This window comes from Lissotriton helveticus, chromosome 8 (assembly GCF_964261635.1).
Source record: "Lissotriton helveticus chromosome 8, aLisHel1.1, whole genome shotgun sequence".
Lineage (NCBI taxonomy): Eukaryota > Metazoa > Chordata > Amphibia > Caudata > Salamandridae > Lissotriton > Lissotriton helveticus.
The window spans coordinates 1,714,797,502-1,714,820,639 of record NC_136069.1 but is presented as its reverse complement, the minus strand read 5'-3'; the positions used below and the strand labels follow the sequence as shown (position 1 = coordinate 1,714,820,639).

At 47.2% G+C, this 23,138-nt stretch overlaps 1 protein-coding gene across 1 annotated transcript in view; it reads right to left on the bottom strand.

The window, feature by feature from the left end:
* LOC144774146 (NACHT, LRR and PYD domains-containing protein 12-like) overlaps positions 1 to 23,138 on the bottom strand; it is a 669,012-nt gene that overhangs the window by 93,176 nt on the left and 552,698 nt on the right. The window lies entirely within an intron of this gene.

Here is a 23,138-nt window from a genome sequence, read left to right as displayed (position 1 = left end):
CCACTCTGCCACCAGTGCCAGCCTACGTTTTCACATGAAATCCCCTTAACTCCATGCCCAGAATGCATTTGAAAAGGTACAGTCAAAGCGCTATAACTTAAGATGCCTACTTCATTCCATAAACTTCTCACTACACAAAAGCCAAAGCAATTATCTCCATTAAGTAGGAACAATTAGGCACACGGCTGTAAAATTCATTGGGGCCTCTTCGCAAAGGTAAGTTTACACATGTACATTTACTCAGGGCACAAATCCTAAAAAAAGAAGTGGGGGGTGCTGTCGTCACGACAGGAAGTGACATCACGAAAGGTGGCTTGCACCATCAGATTGATTACCTCCTCTTGCTCACCCCTTAGATGCGATTGCATCAGAGAAGCCAGCGCGTGAGCAGCGTTCTGAATGAGCTCCGATCTCGCCCCAGAGAGGCCAAAAAGTGAATGTGTGGCTCCATTTGCTCCAGTTGTCGAGATCCCTGTAAAATAAGTAGGGGACGCTGCCCACCCGCGTGGTACCCCGACTCGAGACCTGCATTTACTCCTGTAAACCCCTGCACCCAGGTGTAAATCTAAACCTTTTTGCCGTCCAGCATTTCCTACTGTAGATTTACACCTAAGTGTAAACGTACATGTTTCCACCCACTGGTAGACTTTCCTTCAATAGGATTTATGAGTCTAAAATTACTACTAGTAACTTTTCACTCGTAGGTAGTGATTTCCACCACTGCCATTGTAGTGGAGATCTCCCTATGAGGAAGTATAGGGAAATTATTAAAGCTTATTTTTAATTTTTTTTAAATGAAAATATTGAAATATAAAATATAAATGTAAATTAATTTAGGATATTTATAATAAATCTAGATGTAATAAAATAACATGTTGCAGCTGGAGAGACAGTGGAGAGAGAGTTGAGAGAGAGAGAGTGGAGAGAGAGTGGAGAGAGTGGAGTGAGAGAGAGTGGAGAGAGAGAGAGTGGAGGGAGAGAGTGGAGAGAGAGAGTGGAGAGAGAGTTGAGAGAGAGAGAGTGGAGAGAGAGTGGAGAGAGTGGAGTGAGAGAGAGTGGAGAGAGAGAGAGTGGAGGGAGAGAGTGGAGAGAGAGAGTGGAGAGAGAGAGAGAGAGAGAGAGAAAGTGGAGAGAGAGAGAGTGGAGAGAGAGTTGAGAGAGAGAGAGTGGAGAGAGAGTGGAGAGAGTGGAGTGAGAGAGAGTGGAGGGAGACAGTGGAGAGAGAGTGGAGAGAGACAGTGGAGAGAGAGTGGAGAGAGTGGAGTGAGAGAGAGTGGAAAGAGAGAGAGTGGAGGGAGACAGTGGAGAGAGAGTGGAGAGAGAGTGGAGAGAGAGAGTGGAGAGAGTGGGGAGAGAGAGACAGTAGAGAGAGAGTAGAGAGAGTGGAGGGAGACAGTGGAGAGAGAGTGGAGAGAGAGAGAGTGGAGAGAGACATTGGAGAGAGAGTAGAGAGAGTGGCGAGAGAGAGAGTGGCGAGAGAGTGTGGAGAGAGAGTGGAGAGAGAGAGAGTGGAGGGAGACAGTGGAGAGAGAGTGGAGAGAGAGAGAGTGGAGAGAGAGAGAGTGGAGGGAGACAGTGGAGAGAGAGTGGAGAGAGAGTGGAGAGAGAGAGTGGAGAGAGTGGGGAGAGAGAGACAGTGGAGAGAGAGTAGAGAGAGTGGAGGGAGACACTGGAGAGAGAGTGGAGAGAGTGGAGAGAGTGGGGAGAGAGAGCGAAAGAGAGTGGCGAGAGAGAGAGTGGCGAGAGAGAGAGTAGGGAGAGAGAGAGTGGAGAGAGAGAGAGTGGAGAGAGAGTGGAGGGAGACAGAGGAGAGAGAGAGAGTGGAGAGAGAGAGAGAGGAGAGAGAGAGTAGGGAGAGAGAGAGTGGAGAGAGAGAGAGTGGAGAGAGAGTGGGGGGAGACAGAGGAGAGAGAGTGGAGAGAGAGAGAGAGGAGAGAGAGAGTAGGGAGAGAGAGAGAGAGGAGAGAGAGAGTGGAGAGAAAGAGAGGAGAGAGAGTGGAGCGAGTGAGAGAGTGGAGAGAGACAGTGGAAAGAGACATTGGAGAGAGAGACAGTGGCGAGAGAGAAAGTGGAGAGAGAGTGGAGATAGACAGTGGAGAGAGAGAGAGAGGAGAGAGCATGGAGAGACAGTGAAGAGAGTGAGCGAGAGAGAGTGGAAAGAGAGAGAGAGGAGAGAGAGAGAGAGAGAGCGGCGAGAGCGAGAGTGGCGAGAGAGAGTGGAGAGAGATTGGAGAGAGAGAGAGTGGAGAGAGTGGAGGGAGACAGTGAAGAGAGAGAGTGGAGAGAGTGTGGAGAGAGTGTGGAGATAGAGTAGAGAGAGAGTGGAGCGAGTGAGAGAGTGGATAGAGACAGTGGAGAGAGACATTGGAAAGAGAGACAGTGGAGAGAGAGAAAGTGGAGAGAGAGTAGAGAGAGGGAGAGTGGAAATAGACAGTGGAGAGAGTGAGCGAGAGAGAGTGGAGAGAGAGAGAGCAGAGAGAGAGAGTGGAGAGAGAGAGTGGAGAGAGAGTGGAGGGATACAGTGGAGAGAGAGAGTGGAGAGAGAGAGACAGTGGAGAGAGAGTAGAGAGAGAGAGTGGAGAGAGTGTGGAGAGAGTGTGGAGATAGAGAGTGGAGAGAGAGTGTGGAGAGAGAGTGGAGAGAGAGAGTAGAGAGAAAGTGGAGAGAGAGAGAGCAGAGAGAGAGAGTGGAGAGAGAGAGTGGAGAGAGAGTGGAGAGAGAGTGGAGGGATACAGTGGAGAGAGAGAGTGGAGAGAGAGAGAGACAGTGGAGAGAGAGTAGAGAGAGAGAGTGGAGAGAGTGTGGAGAGAGTGTGGAGATAGAGAGTGGAGAGAGAGTGTGGAGAGAGAGAGTGGAGAGAGTGTGGAGATAGAGAGTGGAGAGAGAGTGTGGAGAGAGAGTGGAGAGAGAGAGTAGAGAGAGAGTGGAGAGAAAGAGTGGAGAGAGAGTGGAGCGAGTGAGAGAGTGGAGAGAGACAGTGGAGAGAGACATTGGAGAGAGAGACAGTGGAGAGAGAGAAAGTGGAGAGAGAGTAGAGAGAGAGAGAGTGGAGATAGACAGTGGAGAGAGAGAGTGGAGAGAGCATGGAGAGACAGTGAAGAGAGTGAGCGAGAGAGAGTGGAGAGAGAGAGAGAGGAGAGAGAGAGTGGAGAGAGAGTGGAGAGAGAGTGGAGGGATACAGTGGAGAGAGAGAGTGGAGAGAGAGAGACAGTGGAGAGAGAGTAGAGAGAGAGAGTGGAGAGAGTGTGGAGAGAGTGTGGAGATAGAGAGTGGAGAGAGAGTGTGGAGAGAGAGTGGAGAGAGAGAGTAGAGAGAAAGTGGAGAGAGAGAGAGCAGAGAGAGAGAGTGGAGAGAGAGAGTGGAGAGAGAGTGGAGAGAGAGTGGAGGGATACAGTGGAGAGAGAGAGTGGAGAGAGAGAGACAGTGGAGAGAGAGTAGAGAGAGAGAGTGGAGAGAGTGTGGAGAGAGTGTGGAGATAGAGAGTGGAGAGAGAGTGTGGAGAGAGAGTGGAGAGAGAGAGTAGAGAGAAAGTGGAGAGAGAGAGAGCAGAGAGAGAGAGTGGAGAGAGAGAGTGGAGAGAGAGTGGAGAGAGAGTGGAGGGATACAGTGGAGAGAGAGAGTGGAGAGAGAGAGAGACAGTGGAGAGAGAGTAGAGAGAGAGAGTGGAGAGAGTGTGGAGAGAGTGTGGAGATAGAGAGTAGAGAGAGAGAGTGGAGAGAGTGTGGAGAGAGTGTGGAGATAGAGAGTGGAGAGAGAGTGTGGAGAGAGAGTGGAGAGAGAGAGTAGAGAGAGAGTGGAGAGAAAGAGTGGAGAGAGAGTGGAGCGAGTGAGAGAGTGGAGAGAGACAGTGGAGAGAGACATTGGAGAGAGAGACAGTGGAGAGAGAGAAAGTGGAGAGAGAGTAGAGAGAGAGAGAGTGGAGATAGACAGTGGAGAGAGAGAGTGGAGAGAGCATGGAGAGACAGTGAAGAGAGTGAGCGAGAGAGAGTGGAGAGAGAGAGAGAGGAGAGAGAGAGAGAGAGAGAGAGTGGCGAGAGAGTGTGGAGAGAGAGTGGAGAGAGAGTGGAGGGAGACAGTGGAGAGAGAGAGTGGAGAGAGATTGGAGAGAGAGAGATAGTGGAGAGAGAGAGAGTGGAGAGAGAGTGGAGAGAGAGAGTGGAGAGAGATTGGAGAGAGAGAGAGAGTGGAGAGAGAGAGAGTGGAGAGAGAGTGGAGAGAGAGAGGGGAGAGAGAGTAGAGAGAGAGAAGGGAGAGAGGGTGTAGAGAGAGAGTAAAGAGAGAGTGGAGAGAGTGGAGGGGACAGTGGAGGGAGATAGTGGAGAGAGAGTGGTGAGTGAGAGAAAGAGTGAGAGAGTAGAGAGAGAGAAAGTGGCGAGAGAGACAGTGGAGAGAGAGTGGAGAGAGACAGTGGAGATGGAGTAGACAGAGTTGAGAGAGAGAATGGAGAGAGCGAGAGAGTGGAGCGAGAGTAGAGACTGACTAACTGACTCAGAGACTGAATACTGACTGACCGAGAGACTGACTGGCTGAGAAACTGACAGAGAGAGAGACTGGCTGACTGAGAGAGTGACTTACTGACTGACAGAGAGAGAGACTGATTGAGAGTGAGACTGACTGACTGACAGAGACTGACTGACTGAGGTAGAGATATACTGACTGACACAGAGAGAGAGACTGACTGACAGAGAGAGAGACTAAGAGAGAGAGGCAGAGATTGACTGTGAGAGAGACTGACTGACTGGGCGAGAAACTGACTGAGCGAGAGACTGACTGAGAGAGAGAGACTGACAGAGAGAGAGACTGACAGAGAGAGAGAGAAAGAGACTGATTGATGTAGAGAGAGAATGACTGACTGACTGAGAGAGACTGACTGACTGACTGGGAGAGACTGACTGACTGGGAGAGAGAGAGACTGACTGGGAGAGAGAGAGACTGACTAGGAGAGAGAGAGACTAAGAGAGAGAGAGAGAGACTGAGAGACTAACTGGCTGAGGGAGAGACTGACAGAGGGAGAGACTGACGGAGAGAGAGAGAGAGACTAACAGAGAGAGACTGACTGACAGAGAGAGAGACTGAGAGACAGAGAGAAGGAGAGGGAAAGAGAGAGAGAGACTGGCCGACAGAGAGAGAGACTGACTGACAGAGACAGACAGACTGAGTGAGAGGGAGACTCACAGAGAGAGACTGACTGACAGAGAGAGAGACTGACTGACAGAGAGTGAGACTGACTGAGAGAGATACTGACTGACTAAGAGAGAATGACAGAAAGAGAGAGATAAAGAGACTAACAGATAGAGAGAGAGAGAGAGAGACTGACAGACAGAGGGACTGACAGGGAGAAAGACTGACAGAGACAGAGACTGACAGAGAGAGGGACTGACAGATAAAATGACAGAGAGAGAGACCGGCTGACTGAGTGTTAGAAATGGGATTCCTGGCTGACTGAGGTTGGCACCAAAGCCAGACAGAAATCACCACTCTACTCAGGGCAAGGGAACTACTCCTTAGAATGACCCCTGCTCACCCTTTTAGGTAGTGTGGCGCGAGCAGACAAGGCTAAACTTCGGGGCGCTAGTTAAGCATTCATGACCTTTCACAGTAAAACACACTGATTCCCCCACAAATGGACACCAGGCTTAGGTGATGTAAAAATATATATATATGCAGCAATGACTTATCACAAGACCAACTCAACACAGTATTAGGCCACAAGGTCTAGAAAAAATAGGCAAATGTTCTTTTTGGTCCTTAGTATCTTGCAACAGTTCCAGTTACTCTACCAAAAATGATGATGCCACAGTTCTTTGAGTGGGGGACCACAGGGTGTAAAAAAATAGGCAATATTCTCTTGTAGTCCTTAGTTCACTTTAGGCTGCTTCTTCTTTAGATTTTGGGTATCTAGGCCAGTCTGAGGCCAGCTGGACACTTCGTAGCGCTTCTGTGCACTTTAACAGGGAGAAATCGTTAGCCCCTACCAAATACTCACGCTTCTCGCGTGAGTCGTGTACACCGAGGCCCTACCAATACTCACGCATCTAGCGTGAGCATGCGTACGAGGCGTACAGCTTCGCAATGAGGATCGAAGCGTACGGGCTCCAAGGTACCGATATGAAGCGTACCGGTCTTTTCAAAGGGGGGGAAAGCGTACCAGCCAAAAATAATGCGCCCAGTTTAAAATGCGCTCAGATTAAAATGCGCTCAGATTCAAATGTGCTTCGATAGAGGTACGCGACGTACCGTTTGCTTGGGCAGTCTTGAAGGATCCTCTAGGGTATGCGGCGTACAGGCTTGGTACGCGGAGTACCGGGCTGGCGGGGAAAGCAGAACGGTGCGGGCCCGAGCCCGTTGTAGAATAATGTGAAGGCGTACCTTTGGTTCTTCTTTAGGGGAAGAGTCGTACAAGCGGCTCGACCAGGCGATGCGAGGCGCACTCCTCTACTCTGCACGGTTGAAATGAGGAAAGAAAACATTGCGGGCCCCAAGCCCGGTGAGAGTCAAAGACTCGTTGTGCAGAGAGGGTCGGTGCGCTGGGAACGGGTACGCTTGGCTCAGGTAGGTGCACCCAGTGATCCTCAGTGCACCTAAGGGGAGAGGCAGGTGTACTTCTTTGCGTTCGTCGTCCCTCGTGCAGGGGGACGGCTCGTAGGAGTCTGGTGCACCTGGGGGCACCAGTGTGCTTTCGGACCTTTACTACAGCGGGTGTGTGCGCACAGGCAGGCGCAGTCCACGGCCTCAGTACCGACTGTACTGAGGTCTCCTGTAGAGTGGCCGGCGCGGCCTGTAAAGTCTCAAAGGGGGGGGTGAAGCTGGGCAGCAGGGCACGTTCCTACGTGCGGGCGGCTGTCCCAGCGACTGTCCCAGGGAGAGAGAGAGTGGAGAGAGAGAGAGTGGAGAGAGAGTGGAGGGAGACAGAGGAGAGAGAGAGAGTGGAGAGAGAGAGAGAGGAGAGAGAGAGTAGGGAGAGAGAGAGTGGAGAGAGAGAGAGTGGAGAGAGAGTGGAGGGAGACAGAGGAGAGAGAGTGGAGAGAGAGAGAGAGGAGAAGAGAGAGAGTAGGGAGAGAGAGAGAGAGGAGAGAGAGAGTGGAGAGAAAGAGAGGAGAGAGAGTGGAGCGAGTGAGAGAGTGGAGAGAGACAGTGGAAAGAGACATTGGAGAGAGAGACAGTGGCGAGAGAGAAAGTGGAGAGAGAGTGGAGATAGACAGTGGAGAGAGAGAGAGAGGAGAGAGCATGGAGAGACAGTGAAGAGAGTGAGCGAGAGAGAGTGGAAAGAGAGAGAGAGGAGAGAGAGAGAGAGAGAGCGGCGAGAGAGAGAGTGGCGAGAGAGAGTGGAGAGAGATTGGAGAGAGAGAGAGTGGGGAGAGTGGAGGGAGACAGTGAAGAGAGAGAGTGGAGAGAGTGTGGAGAGAGTGTGGAGATAGAGTAGAGAGAGAGTGGAGCGAGTGAGAGAGTGGATAGAGACAGTGGAGAGAGACATTGGAAAGAGAGACAGTGGAGAGAGAGAAAGTGGAGAGAGAGTAGAGAGAGGGAGAGTGGAAATAGACAGTGGAGAGAGTGAGCGAGAGAGAGTGGAGAGAGAGAGAGCAGAGAGAGAGAGTGGAGAGAGAGAGTGGAGAGAGAGTGGAGAGAGAGTGGAGGGATACAGTGGAGAGAGAGAGTGGAGAGAGAGAGACAGTGGAGAGAGAGTAGAGAGAGAGAGTGGAGAGAGTGTGGAGAGAGTGTGGAGATAGAGAGTGGAGAGAGAGTGTGGAGAGAGAGTGGAGAGAGAGAGTAGAGAGAGAGTGGAGAGAAAGAGTGGAGAGAGAGTGGAGCGAGTGAGAGAGTGGAGAGAGACAGTGGAGAGAGACATTGGAGAGAGAGACAGTGGAGAGAGAGAAAGTGGAGAGAGAGTAGAGAGAGAGAGTGGAGATAGACAGTGGAGAGAGAGAGTGGAGAGAGCATGGAGAGACAGTGAAGAGAGTGAGCGAGAGAGAGTGGAGAGAGAGAGAGAGGAGAGAGAGAGAGAGAGTGGCGAGAGAGTGTGGAGAGAGAGTGGCGAGAGAGTGGAGGGAGACAGTGGAGAGAGAGAGTGGAGAGAGATTGGAGAGAGAGAGATAGTGGAGAGAGAGAGAGTGGAGAGAGAGTGGAGAGAGAGAGTGGAGAGAGATTGGAGAGAGAGAGAGAGTGGAGAGAGAGAGAGTGGAGAGAGAGTGGAGAGAGAGAGGGGAGAGAGAGTAGAGAGAGAGAAGGGAGAGAGGGTGTAGAGAGAGAGTAAAGAGAGAGTGGAGAGAGTGGAGGGGACAGTGGAGGGAGATAGTGGAGAGAGAGTGGTGAGTGAGAGAAAGAGTGAGAGAGTAGAGAGAGAGAAAGTGGCGAGAGAGACAGTGGAGAGAGAGTGGAGAGAGACAGTGGAGATGGAGTAGACAGAGTTGAGAGAGAGAATGGAGAGAGCGAGAGAGTGGAGCGAGAGTAGAGACTGACTAACTGACTCAGAGACTGAATACTGACTGACCGAGAGACTGACTGGCTGAGAAACTGACAGAGAGAGAGACTGGCTGACTGAGAGAGTGACTTACTGACTGACAGAGAGAGAGACTGATTGAGAGTGAGACTGACTGACTGACAGAGACTGACTGACTGAGGTAGAGATATACTGACTGACACAGAGAGAGAGACTGACTGACAGAGAGAGAGACTAAGAGAGAGAGGCAGAGATTGACTGTGAGAGAGACTGACTGACTGGGCGAGAAACTGACTGAGCGAGAGACTGACTGAGAGAGAGAGACTGACAGAGAGAGAGACTGACAGAGAGAGAGAGAAAGAGACTGATTGATGTAGAGAGAGAATGACTGACTGACTGAGAGAGACTGACTGACTGACTGGGAGAGACTGACTGACTGGGAGAGAGAGAGACTGACTGGGAGAGAGAGAGACTGACTAGGAGAGAGAGAGACTAAGAGAGAGAGAGAGAGACTGAGAGACTAACTGGCTGAGGGAGAGCCTGACAGAGGGAGAGACTGACGGAGAGAGAGAGAGAGACTAACAGAGAGAGACTGACTGACAGAGAGAGAGACTGAGAGACAGAGAGAAGGAGAGGGAAAGAGAGAGAGAGACTGGCCGACAGAGAGAGAGACTTACTGACAGAGACAGACAGACTGAGTGAGAGGGAGACTCACAGAGAGAGACTGACTGACAGAGAGAGAGACTGACTGACAGAGAGTGAGACTGACTGAGAGAGATACTGACTGACTAAGAGAGAATGACAGAAAGAGAGAGATAAAGAGACTAACAGATAGAGAGAGAGAGAGAGAGACTGACAGACAGAGGGACTGACAGGGAGAAAGACTGACAGAGACAGAGACTGACAGAGAGAGGGACTGACAGATAAAATGACAGAGAGAGAGACCGGCTGACTGAGTGTTAGAAATGGGATTCCTGGCTGACTGAGGTTGGCACCAAAGCCAGACAGAAATCACCACTCTACTCAGGGCAAGGGAACTACTCCTTAGAATGACCCCTGCTCACCCTTTTAGGTAGTGTGGCGCGAGCAGACAAGGCTAAACTTCGGGGCGCTAGTTAAGCATTCATGACCTTTCACAGTAAAACACACTGATTCCCCCACAAATGGACACCAGGCTTAGGTGATGTAAAAATATATATATATGCAGCAATGACTTATCACAAGACCAACTCAACACAGTATTAGGCCACAAGGTCTAGAAAAAATAGGCAAATGTTCTTTTTGGTCCTTAGTATCTTGCAACAGTTCCAGTTACTCTACCAGAAATGATGATGCCACAGTTCTTTGAGTGGGGGACCACAGGGTGTAAAAAAATAGGCAATATTCTCTTGTAGTCCTTAGTTCACTTTAGGCTGCTTCTTCTTTAGATTTTGGGTATCTAGGCCAGTCTGAGGCCAGCTGGACACTTCATAGCGCTTCTGTGCACTTTAACAGGGAGAAATCGTTAGCCCCTACCAAATACTCACGCTTCTCGCGTGAGTCGTGTACACCGAGGCCCTACCAATACTCACGCATCTAGCGTGAGCATGCGTACGAGGCGTACAGCTTCGCAATGAGGATCGAAGCGTACGGGCTCCAAGGTACCGATATGAAGCGTACCGGTCTTTTCAAAGGGGGGGAAAGCGTACCAGCCAAAAATAATGCGCCCAGTTTAAAATGCGCTCAGATTAAAATGCGCTCAGATTCAAATGTGCTTCGATAGAGGTACGCGACGTACCGTTTGCTTGGGCAGTCTTGAAGGATCCTCTAGGGTATGCGGCGTACAGGCTTGGTACGCGGAGTACCGGGCTGGCGGGGAAAGCAGAACGGTGCGGGCCCGAGCCCGTTGTAGAATAATGTGAAGGCGTACCTTTGGTTCTTCTTTAGGGGAAGAGTCGTACACGCGGCTCGACCAGGCGATGCGAGGCGCACTCCTCTACTCTGCACGGTTGAAATGAGGAAAGAAAACATTGCGGGCCCCAAGCCCGGTGAGAGTCAAAGACTCGTTGTGCAGAGAGGGTCGGTGCGCTGGGAACGGGTACGCTTGGCTCAGGTAGGTGCACCCAGTGATCCTCAGTGCACCTAAGGGGAGAGGCAGGTGTACTTCTTTGCGTTCGTCGTCCCTCGTGCAGGGGGACGGCTCGTAGGAGTCTGGTGCACCTGGGGGCACCAGTGTGCTTTCGGACCTTTACTACAGCGGGTGTGTGCGCACAGGCAGGCGCAGTCCACGGCCTCAGTACCGACTGTACTGGGGTCTCCTGTAGAGTGGCCGGCGCGGCCTGTAAAGTCTCAAAGGGGGGGGTGAAGCTGGGCAGCAGGGCACGTTCCTACGTGCGGGCGGCTGTCCCAGCGACGATCACCCACCTCGGAGGAATACCAGTGGGAGGGGCGAGAGAGCGCTGCAGCGCGCTCCTAATGGCAGGCGGGGCCAGAGGAGCAGGAAGGCTGACCCAGGGGCAGAGAGCGACTCCAACAGAGCGAGGCTCTCACGGGTAAAGGGTAGGCAAGCTCCCGAGTGTCACAGCCCTAGGAGGGGGCGATGGGGGGCGCAGACTCAGCTCCAGTAAGAGGCACACACGGCTCAAAGTACAAGGCGAGCGAAGGCACAAGGAACCCACTGGTCCTGGGGTTCCGTTCAGGGGGCAAGCTCAATCAAGCCCTTGGAGAAAGTTTCAGCACAAGTCAGCAAAGTCCTCTTTAGGCCTCTTCCTCTCCTTCCTCAGCAAGGCAGACAGCAGATCTCTCCTTCAGCTTCTTCCTTCTAGTTGGGCAGAGGTTCGTTGTGAGAAACAGGATCTAGTTCCTATACTTCTACTCAGTTTCTTTTGTTCCTTCGGGCCAGGGGGACCTTTGCATAGCCTATTTCAGTTTTGAAGCACTCTGTTGTGCTGTTCCTGGCCTTTGCTTTCAGTGTGAGGGGCAGGCACTTCAGACTCTCCGCAGGAGGTGTAGCCAGCATTGTGATGACAGGGGCAGCCAGGAGTACTCTGTTGACAGTCCTCCCTCTTCCTGGGCCAGGTGCCGGCTGAGTCATCAGTCGCTCCCCAGGAGGTGGAGCCAGCATTGTGGTGGCAGTGCACAGCAAAAGGCAGTAAAAAGCAGGCGACTCGCCTTACCAACCATTTTTTGGAGGTGGGACACAAACTAATTGATTTCACCTGGACCGTGTTGGAGCAACCACGGATCCCTCCTCATGTCACAGACATCACTAAACATCTATTTAAATTGGAGCAGAAATGGGTGTATCGTTTGAATACTGATAAAAACGGCCTAAACGAAGACATTCCATGGATGGCGTTATAATATTGCAAGTGAACTGAATTACAGGGCTGACCTCCAGTACAGTGTGTCTCCTTGCACGATCAGTCGGTGGGCCTTCTCCGTTCCTCAGAGTATACATTTGATACAACTCTTTATGGAATGTATCTTATTACTGTCTGTAAATACCCAAATAATTTTGGGCTCACACTGTTTGATGGGCAACTTACTATTATTGTTAACATTCTTCAGAATATCGCCTCATCATTCTTAGAATAGATGATATGAGCACATAGCGAAAATATAATGAGCATGGTTTTACAAATAGTAACATTGCATAAACCATTGATAATCATTTGATTGCCCATCAGCTAGTGATACACTATCATGATGTGGGCGAATGCGGCATATGAAGCTCTAACCCGAACTTCAAACAACCGAACTGACGCTTTACTATGGCATCTAAATAATAGCCAAAAAATGACACAGATGTGCACGGCATAAACTAAATTTTCTGACAGTAGGTAACATACTAACTACATTTACCTAACAACTGAATTGACGCTTCACTACAACATCTAAGTAATAGCCAAAAGGTTATATAGACATGCATGGCATAAACTACATTTTTTTCGATTGAATATGACACACAGGTGTTTACGAACTCGTCATACAGTATTCTATTTACCAAACTACGTTTCCCAAGTAGTCTAGCTGACGCGTGCCGATGACATCAGATAGGTGGCCAATGGACGCACAGTATACTCTTCCGCATTTTTGCACATGCTCGGTGAGTCGTAAAACTGACGAGGGACCCAACGGGTTTGAATACTCTTTAAAAGCGGCGCGAGATGGCACCGCGGCACCTCCCCGAACAGCGCAGATGCCTGTCTGGTGTACCGACGGACAGGTAGGCACAATAAGAGACTTATTAATTTGGCGTTATCATGGAATACAATACAGATCTTCACTCTTCTGATGAGTCATGTTGACATACAATGAGGTACTGGGTTTTTCAGAACCGGTACTGAGCCGGTAACCCAGCGGTGCCAGGGACAACACCCAAAGACCTCGAGTACTTTCCTGATTCAGACACAGAAACTCAGAGTCTTCTAGATGAAGTCAAAGATCGAATTTATTGGCTGCAACCAAGTAACAGGCGTCCTAGAAGTACAACAACACGGTGTGTATATTCTCAGGAGACTGCTCAATCTTACAAAGCCAGGCTTCTCTTTTTATACAAAATATTACGCTTAAGGCAAACATTCTTAGATTTACAGTAGACTATTCACATATTTTCACTACAAAGAAAAAGCAGAGTCATGATGACAAGCCCACATTTCAGTTCGTCCAGCCCACAACAAATTACCCGGCAAGGCCCAACATTTTCATCAGATATCGGTGGACCCCCAATAAAAACGGGCACCTCCTCATCATAAAACAAGTAAGAGTGAAAAGAGCAGGGACAGGTGTGAGCATGATTAGGCAGGGTGTGTGAGCGATGAAAAGGGTTTATGGCCTGTTGTGCCTTGATGCTATCTTGTTCGGCCACTGGGAGAGGAACTGACCAAACAGGTTTGGCCTGGGGCAATGGTTCCAGCTTGCCCAGGTCACAGAGAAGTCAATTAAGGTGTACGTGTCCTTTGATATCGAATTTGGCTGTAGTTATAAGCCTATGTGAGGGCAACTCACAAAATGGCTGCCGTACACAAAATGGAGGCCAAGGGTTCAGGACGAAAATGACGATTTCAAGGTGAAATCGTCACTCGAATATGACGAAAATGCTTGTACATAGTGTACTAGCCATTCTCGGTCTTTTGATATAAAAATCGTCATGCTACGACAAAGTTTATTACACGAGTCCAGAATTTAAAGAACCACAAACCCTCCTTTTGCCCTTACATAGGCAATTAACCTATCCTCATGCTAATCTGAGTCCAGGTCTATATTTCTAAAGTCATTGAGATGTTGCTGTAACATCATCCTATTACTTAGCTCGTCCCTTGATACAGGTTTCCTTACACATGATGTAGCACAGAGGCCACATATTGCAGGAGCACACTGCACGCACAGACAGAACAGGAAAAGAATGGCTAAGACCATCCCAATGACCATCAGAATTTTCCATTCCCAGGCGGATATAAGTTCCCAGAACCATCCCATTAACGACCAATCTCCTTTATCCACATGAAAAGATTTGGAAATCTTATGTAGTTTGGAGATAGCCTGGTACACTGTTGGAGCGTTATCTGGAATGAAAACACAGCAACTCGATTGGATCAATTTACATACCCCACCTCGGTCTGCAAGGATGACGTCTAACGCGACCCTGTTCTGAAGGGTCATAAGACGATCCGACTGGAGCTCAGCAGTCAAGTTACTAAGGGCACCAGCAGTTTCAATTACGGTGGACTCAACCACCCTTGTCAATTGCCTTATGTTCCTGCTGTTAACCATTGGTCCCCAGAACGGCAGAAAACCCTTTGCGAAGTCCCCAAATTCCTGTCCTGCAGTGTCTTCTTTACTCAAGACACCTCTAACTATCCTTGTGTTTTGGTAATTTGCCGCTGCTGTGTAGGTGGGAGGTAACAGGAACGAAACAAAACATGAGCCCGAAAAGTCAGGGGGCAACCATGTATAGGCTCTATCATGGCAGATGAAATAGGTACCCTTAGCTGCTAAAAACGAAGGGGAAGTCTGAGATGCAAAAACATACGTTTCAGTACAGACACTCTTCCCTAACTGAGCTCTGGGATTCTTGCCAGTACCTTGCAGACACAGGTGACCCTGATGGGGTACAATCCAAATCGGGGAAGATCTCTTAGCTTGCTGTTTCTCACTCAGAGTAGCTCCATATCCGGTCCATCCTATGTATACTAGTGTCTCATCTCTCTGGATAGTCTCGTAGGAAATATCTTCCTTAATAATGTCTACTATACCCTTAACTAGAGCACTATTCTTAGGATTGTCTGTTACAGAGCGTAGGGGGTAGACTTCATGTGCATAGATGAACATTGTTCTATATGCCCACACAGAACCATTGTGGCTGAAAGGCAGGACCAGATAAGGGATACCTTTATCCGTTGTGTGAGGAATAAGACCACACACCCAACAGTTAGTCGTGTTCATTACAAGTTGGTGTTGATGCAAGAGCTGAACAAAGGAGTTATTAATAAACTCTAATCTCCTAGCTGATTTGTGTTCAGGAAGGGGTTGAAAAGAATGTGAGGAAACAGTGGAAGGAGGAGGTATAGGTGAAGTAGTGGGTGCAAATGTTACTCGAAAAGAGAATAAAACATATCCTATAAAAAATATCATTACACTGAATAACATGAAAATGCACAATATCAAAAAGCTTTTCTTTGTCATCATTTTACATATTCTGCTTTTAAAGTTCGTTTCCTTGGCAGGTCTCTCCATCTCGAAAAACTCCATCCTCTATACAATGCTGCCCGCGATGGTTGGTTGTTTCTGCTAAGGAATGCTTCTGTCAGTCTAGGGCAACTCCCTTGGACCAACCAGAACCGTCGACCTAACGTCGTCAGCTGCACCCCAAAGACTTTGGGCAATCGCGGCCCTAGCAGCGGAACCCGGATGGCGGTTCGAAAAGCAAAAATAAGCAAGTTTCTCAGATGGGAGAGCTGCACTTTCAAAAATAGCAATGAAAAAGAAAGTTTGTTTTTATTTGTCCATAGTTCTCGACCTCAGATTGTATCTTTGCTTTCCAGGTATGGTATGATCTCGGAAAAGGAGTTCAGGTTCTGTAGTGTCCAATCGAACTGACGGTGATACAGCTGGTTACAAAATGTTGTCACTCTCCTGTTCAGTAAGTGTTCCTTTTACACGTGCATCACTGAAAGGCAGAAAACGTGGCACAGTTTCAGTCTCTGAGTCGGCGACACCCTCCTGGACCCATCGGTCGTACGGCAGAGGCAAGGGCACCCTCTTACAGTGTACACCGTGGATCCAGTGCTTTTTCCCTTCTACTCGAACAGCTGATCTCGTAGAAAGAAGGACGAGGTGTGGGCCGGTCCACCTGGGCTGGTCGTTCTTGGTTCGCTGGAAGTTCTTGACCAGCACCCAGGATCCAGGATCGATCTGATGTCCTGGAGCTTCAGAGACCTGAGGAAGAGTGTCATGGACCTGTTGGTGTAAAACACGCAATTTAGCCATCAATTCGTACAAATAGTCAAGCAAAACAGGGTGTTCGATTTCACTGAACTTTGTGGGCCTTGGCACTCCCCATATATTGGCCGGGCGGCCAAAAACAATTTCATATGGACTAAGTCCCACTAGCGAATGCACAGTCATTCTGGTGGATAGGAGTGCTAAGGGTAGAGCATCAGGCCATTTAAGACCAGTGCTCGGTTGAATTTTGGCCAATTTTAACTTCAGCGTGCCATTGTAGCATTCCACTAGTCCAGCTGATTGGGGGTGATTTGCAGCGTGGAACTTTTGCTGAATGCCTAGCCCTTCACATACTTTCTTCATCCCTCGACCCACAAATTCACTCCCATTGTCACTCCAGACAATTCTAGGCATTCCAAATCTGGGGAAGAACTCTTTCACAAGGGCCTTCGCTGTGGACAAGGCAGTATTGTCCTTTAGGGGATATGCTTCTACCCATCTTGAGAAGGCGCAAACAACAACGAGTACGTATTTTAAGTTGTTGCACCTCTACATGTGGATGAAATCTAGCTGTAAAACATCGAACGGATACGTAGGAGGCGCAAAATGACCAGCTGGAGTTGGGGTTCCCCTACCAGGATTGTGTTTCAGACACACCATGCAATTCTTGACCACATTCTCTGCACACTTAGGAATTCCTGCATTTTGCCATACTGGAGCCAACAACTTACAAATCCCTTTCACACTGATGTGAGCCATTCCATGGGCCATTGTAACCACTGCAAGCACGTACGCATCGGGTAACAACCATCTCTGATGCTCTGACAATTCAATCCAGCAACCATTGGCATCCATTTTACCCGTACTTTCTCTACATACACTCAACTCCTTCTCTGTAGCTTCAGCTTGAATAGACTTCACACTCTCTATCGTGTCTTCACACATTCCAACATCACCAACCCATCTTGCAGGGCCTGCAACATACATTCGGCTCATCACATTCCTTGCTGTTTCTTTTGCGATTTCGTCAGCAAATGCATTTCCACGACCAACATCATCAGTCACTTTCTTGTGAGCACTGCATTTTACAATTGCAACTTGCAACGGCAAATTCAGTGACTCAAGAAGCTCATTCACCAACTGACCATGCTGAATCTTAGCTCCATGCGAAGTCAGGAACCCACATTCTTTCCACAATCGTCCAAAACTGTGAGCCACTCCAAATGCATACTGACTGTCGGTATAGATAGTCACTTTCATTCCTTTCGACAACACACATGCTCTCGTGAGTGCAATCAATTCTGCTGCTTGAGCTGAATTATGTGGAATACGTGCAGCTTCAACAGTTGTATGCAAAGTCGTGACAGCATATGCTGCAGTCGTATCACCATTCGGAAGCTTGAAGCTTGAAGCTTGAAGCATGAACCATCCACCCATAAGGTACCATCACACTTTACAAGAGGAGTGTCCCTAAGATCTATTCTCCCTTTCGTTTCTTCTTCTGTTCTAAGGAAACAATCATGCTGTTCTGAAGCATCTAATTCCTCTACACTCGGCAACAACGTAGCTGGGTTAAGAGTGTTGCATCTTTTTATGTGCACATGACTCGCTAACAATGTCAACTCGTAACCTGACAATCGAGCACTAGTTAAGTGCTGTGTCTTGGTTCTGTTTAACAAAGTGTCCATTGCATGTGGAACCATCACAATTAATGTGTTATTCATCACTAGACCAGCAGACTGTCGAATAGAAAAAGCTGCTGCAGCTGTTGCTCTTAAACAACTCGGCAATGCTTTAGCTACCGGATCCAAAGTCGACAAAAAATATGCACATGGACGCTGCTTGTCTCCAAACAACTGTGTCAACACTGATAATGCACAACCTTCTTTCGCATGGACATATAATGTAAAGGGCTTACTGTAGTCAGGGGTACCCAACACAGGAGCCGAACATAATGCACTGCGCAATTCAGAAAAACTTTTCTGACACTCTTCAGACCATGGAACGGGATTCGGTGTATCTTTACAAGTTAATGCCACCAAAGGTTTGGCCATCAACGAAACATTTGGTATCCATTGTCTGCAATATGATGTAATGCCCAAGAAAGCACGCACTTCTCTCTGTGTTCTTGGCACACTCAATTTTGCTATTGCCTGAATTCTTTCTGGGGTCAGTTTCCTTCCCTCCTTCGATAAGAGATGACCTAAGTATGTCACTTCTTGTCGACAATATTGCAATTTTGAGAGAGATACTTTGTGATGCAAATCACACAAATGACGCAATAAAGACAACGTGGCTTCTTTACAGATTTCCTCAGTATCTGCAGCAACAAGCAAATCATCAACATACTGAATGAGGTTAGCGCCATCAGGTAAAACAATCGTATCAAGCTGTGTTTTTAGAGCTTGACTATATATTGATGGACTTTCACAGTAGCCCTGGGGAGCGCGTTTAAAGCGGAAGCTTCGACCTCCTAAACTGAAGCCAAAAATATCCCTACTCTCCTCAGCAATCGGGATGCTGAAGAAAACATTCTTCAAGTCAATCACCGAAAACCAGGTGTCAGAAGCCTGAATCATAGTTAATAGGGCAGTAATGTCAGGAACAACTGGAAATTGTGGCACAACTATTTTATTCACCTCTCTAAGATCAATCACAAATCTGTAAACAGGTGGCTGGGAAGGGTCAGTTCGTTTCGAAACAGGCAGAACAGGACTATTGCAAACGTTGCCTCTTGTCTCTTCAATCACATCTTTTTCAATCAAATCATAAATGATCTCTAGTAAAGCTTTTTCACCTTCACTAGAGATTTTGTATTGGGGAATGCGTGGCATTTTAACATTGGCTTTCAATGTTAGAACATATGGTGGTATTTCCAAAAGACCCACATCATTAGGACCAGTAGCCCAAAGAATATCAGGAAGAAACGACAATTCTGTCGGAAGTTTATCCCTTGACAAATACATTGGAGAAACCACTTTCATACCCAGTGTAAGTTGTACTCCCGAAGGAGAACAGTACCAAGTCGCATACAATCTTTTTAACAGATCTAATCCCAACAAGTTTTCACCACAACCTGTCATCAGAATAAGGGGTGCTTCGAATTCACAAGGACCAACAGAAAGGGACATAGGACTAAAAATCGGGTTCCTAACCGGGGCGCAAGAAAAACCTACAGAAACATTCATTTTGCCAGACAAAGGTGCGCCAGGGAGTTTTGAGTGCATAATAGAACTCTTTGTAGCACCAGTATCCAACAGAAAAGGTTCCGACACACCTGATGTAATCCCCTCGACGTATGGTCCACTCTGATCTACTGGAACTGAAACAACTCCCTCTCTTTGTCTATGGCTGTCCTAGCAATCATTACCTTCCATATGCTGTGTCTGGTGCACAAAACCTTGAACAATCAAGGCCCTCCAATTCTCCGGAATTTCATTACCCCCTATATAGCCACAAGATCCCTTCGCTCTAATGCAGAAAATCTGATCAATACCCCAAGGTTTAGGAAAGCACGATCAGGAGGAAGACGGTTCTCGGTCCATGCGGCCCGTCTTTGGAACTCCCTCCCTCGGGGTCTTCGTCTGGATCCCCAATACCTCCGTTTTAGGAAACGATTAAAGACACATCTTTTCCCCTAACCCCTATGTTTTTCTCGTAAACTCAGCCTTAGTCCTCAGTTTCCTGTCTTCTAGGTTCCTCAGCGCTGGGATACTTCCGGGTGACTACGCGCTTTACAAGATTAAATAATAATAATAATAATAATAATGCTCATCTTCTGCATAGTAATCATCAGCATAGTACTGAGCCGTCCTACCAGACGCGTTATTCTGCTGGTCAAAACTATTCATTGAATTTTGAGGCGGAAGGGAACGAGCGTTCTGGGGGAAATTTCCATGTCCTCTACCTCTAGGTGCTTGTTGAACACCTCGACCTCTTGAGCCAGAAACACCATTTGCGCGCTGTAACAAGATAGGGCAACTATACTTGAAATGACCCTCTTCCTTACAATATGAACACTGATTGGGACCTACAGGGACACGTGGTTGAGTATACTCGACTCTTTGCGAGTTCCTCTGAAACTGTTGAGGCTGCTGATAATTATTCTGATAGTTACTCTGAGCACCACTATTTTGACCACCATGTGGCGGATATGCTTGCTGTAACAAAACCTTCGTTTTTAACTCTTTAGTTTTCTTCTCTGCTCTATCTTTCTCATCTTTGTCTCGATTTTCGTAATATTGTGCAGTAGCCAATATATGTGCTGAAGAGGAAACTGCCCAAGAACTCTCTGAGTCTTTTAACTTTTTACACAACTCGGGAAGTAAATTGTGCACAAAATTATCGACGAATAACCGTTGACCACCTTCTGTACTCATATCCTGACCACTGTGGTCAACAAACGTCTCTTCAAACCTGTTGAAGAAATCATACACCGTTTCATCTTTCTTCTGCTTACACGCAGACAATTTATCCCAATTCACACGCATCACGGGCATTATAGTCTTCATGTAATCAATGATCTTACCAGGAAGTTCTGCTACTAAAGGTTCAGGTTTAGCACCACCAACTTTTCGGGCATCTGCAGCAGCAATATTAGCCCATGAGTCACCTAACTCCTGATCATGATCCGCATGGCGAATCTTTCCCCATAAAGGCTGTGGAACAACATTCCCAAACAACATGTCTATGTCAGCTAAATTCATAATGCAAGAACCTGCAGTCTGTGACAATTCCTTGTAATACCCTGTAGGATTCTTACTGGGATCAGGCAATGTCTGCTTAAGGGCCAAAACTTCAGCTCGCTTCCATGGAACATGTACCCATACATGCTGAAAGTGTGGCAGAATAACCGGATTAGCATTCGGGTCACCATCTCTCCAAACTGGGGGAACGTCTCTCATGGGATATTGTCTTCCCTTCTTTTTGACAGAAGAGTCAGACTCAAACAACGAACGAGAAACACCTTCAGTCCTTAATGACAACGTCGCAACTGCTTTCATAACATCCGAACCCACAATTGCGCCTTTTGCAAACTCAAACCGTACATGGCTCAACTCGGGCGGATTAGAGTCCAAATCATTGTCCTCTAAATCTTCACACAGAAAAGCACACATTTTCTCAAAAACGTATCTCTGCTTTGATGCTTCCCACTGATGGAAGACATCCATAACAGATTCTAGATCATATTTCATCGGGTCAGTCACCCATCTATGTGCCAAATGATTCAACGTTTCCTTCTCCCTAGAATCAGGCAGTTGGCTACGCAACTGTGTGCGCTCAGAGATAGGAGCCGGACTTGCGCTCCAAAGAAAGGATATAGAATACTAGTAACAGTACTAGCCACTCTCTGACGAACAGAAGGAGAAGTCGATGAAAAGACAAGCGGGAAAGCAGGGTGAGGCAAGGCAGATGCAGAGGCAGTGTCAGAAGGAATACCAGAAGTGGGAGTCGATATAGTAGTTAAAGTTGTAGGAAGTAAAGGCAGAGCAGATGTCAAAGGCGGTGGCCCATGAGGGGTGTATCATTTACAACGCAACTTTTACGTCGTAATGCTGTTACAACGCAGCTATTACAACGCAGGATCCATTACAACGCATGGCATTACAACGCATGGCATTACATCGCAGATGCTATTACAACGCATACCATTACATCGTAAGTATTGGTAAGTATATAATTTATTTTAATTTTATTTAATATTATATAAATGATTTAATTAATATTAATTATAAATAAAAATAAATAAAAATATTTATTTATGTTTTTAAATATTATAAATTAAATTTATTATTTTAAGTAATTTTTTAAATAAATATGAGTATAGGAGTATATGTATAGGTGTTTGGGGGTACAGGGTGTTTTTAGGTTTCAGGGTAGGGTTTGGGTTTTGGGGTACAGGGGTGTTTTTAAGTTTCAGGGTAGGGTTTGGTTTTTGGGGTACAGGGGTGTTTTTAGGTTTCAGGGTAGGGTTTGGGTTTTGGGGTACAGGGGTGTTTTTAGGTTTCAGGGTAGGGTTTGGGTTTTGGGGTACAGGGGTGTTTTTAGGTTTCAGGGTAGGGTTTGGTTTTTGGGGTACAGGGGTGTTTTTAGGTTTCAGGGTAGGGTTTGGGTTTTGGGGTACAGGGGTGTTTTTAGGTTTCAGGGTAGGGTTTGGGTTTTGGGGTACAGGGGTGTTTTTAGGTTTCAGGGCAGGGTTTGGGTTTTGGGGTACAGGGGTGTTTTTAGGTTTCAGGGCAGGGTTTGGGTTTTGGGGTACAGGGGTGTTTTTAGGTTTCAGGGCAGGGTTTGGGTTTTGGGGTACAGGGGTGTTTTTAGGTTTCAGGGCAGGGTTTGGTTTTTGGGGTACAGGGGTGTTTTTAGGTTTCAGGGCAGGGTTTGGGTTTTGGGGTACAGGGGTGTTTTTAGGTTTCAGGGCAGGGTTTGGGTTTTGGGGTACAGGGGTGTTTTTAGGTTTCAGGGCAGGGTTTGGGTTTTGGGGTACAGGGGTGTTTTTAGGTTTCAGGGCAGGGTTTGGGTTTTGGGGTACAGGGGTGTTTTTAGGTTTTAGGGCAGGGTTTGGGTTTTGGGGTACAGGGGTGTTTTTAGGTTTTAGGGCAGGGTTTGGCTTTAGGGATAATTAAATTATATTTACCATTTTAAAATTAATTGAAATATATTTAATAAATTAAATTAATTATTTTACATTAATTACATTTTTTAATTAAATTAATTAAATTAAATAATTTAATATTATTAATTTAATTTAATTTCATTATAAAAAATATGTACATTAAACTAATTACTTTTTTTAATTAAATTAAATTAATTACAATTTTTATTATATTTACATTTATTAAATAGATATTATTTTATTAAATTAAATTAATGACAATTTTTAAATGTCTTTTAATTAAATTATTTAAAAAAAAATTAATTACAATAAACTATATAACATTTTAAAAAAAAAGTCAACTTACCTATACTTACGATGTAATGCCATGCGTTGTAATAGCATCTGCGATGTAATGCCATGCATTGTAATGACATCCGTTGTAATGGATCCCGCGTTGTAAAATCTGCGTTGTAACGGAATGCGTTGTAATACAACGCGTTGTACTGACACCAATCCACCCATGAGGAGGCTGCACCGGAGGAGCAGGAGCCAACTGGAGAACAGCTGGTGGGTGCTGTGGGGGAGCAGGAGGCAATGCAATCACAGGTTGCGCAGCTAAAGGTTGCGGAGGTGCCGTAGTATTTTGCGCATAAGGGGTTGGCGAACTTAACAAATGCGACA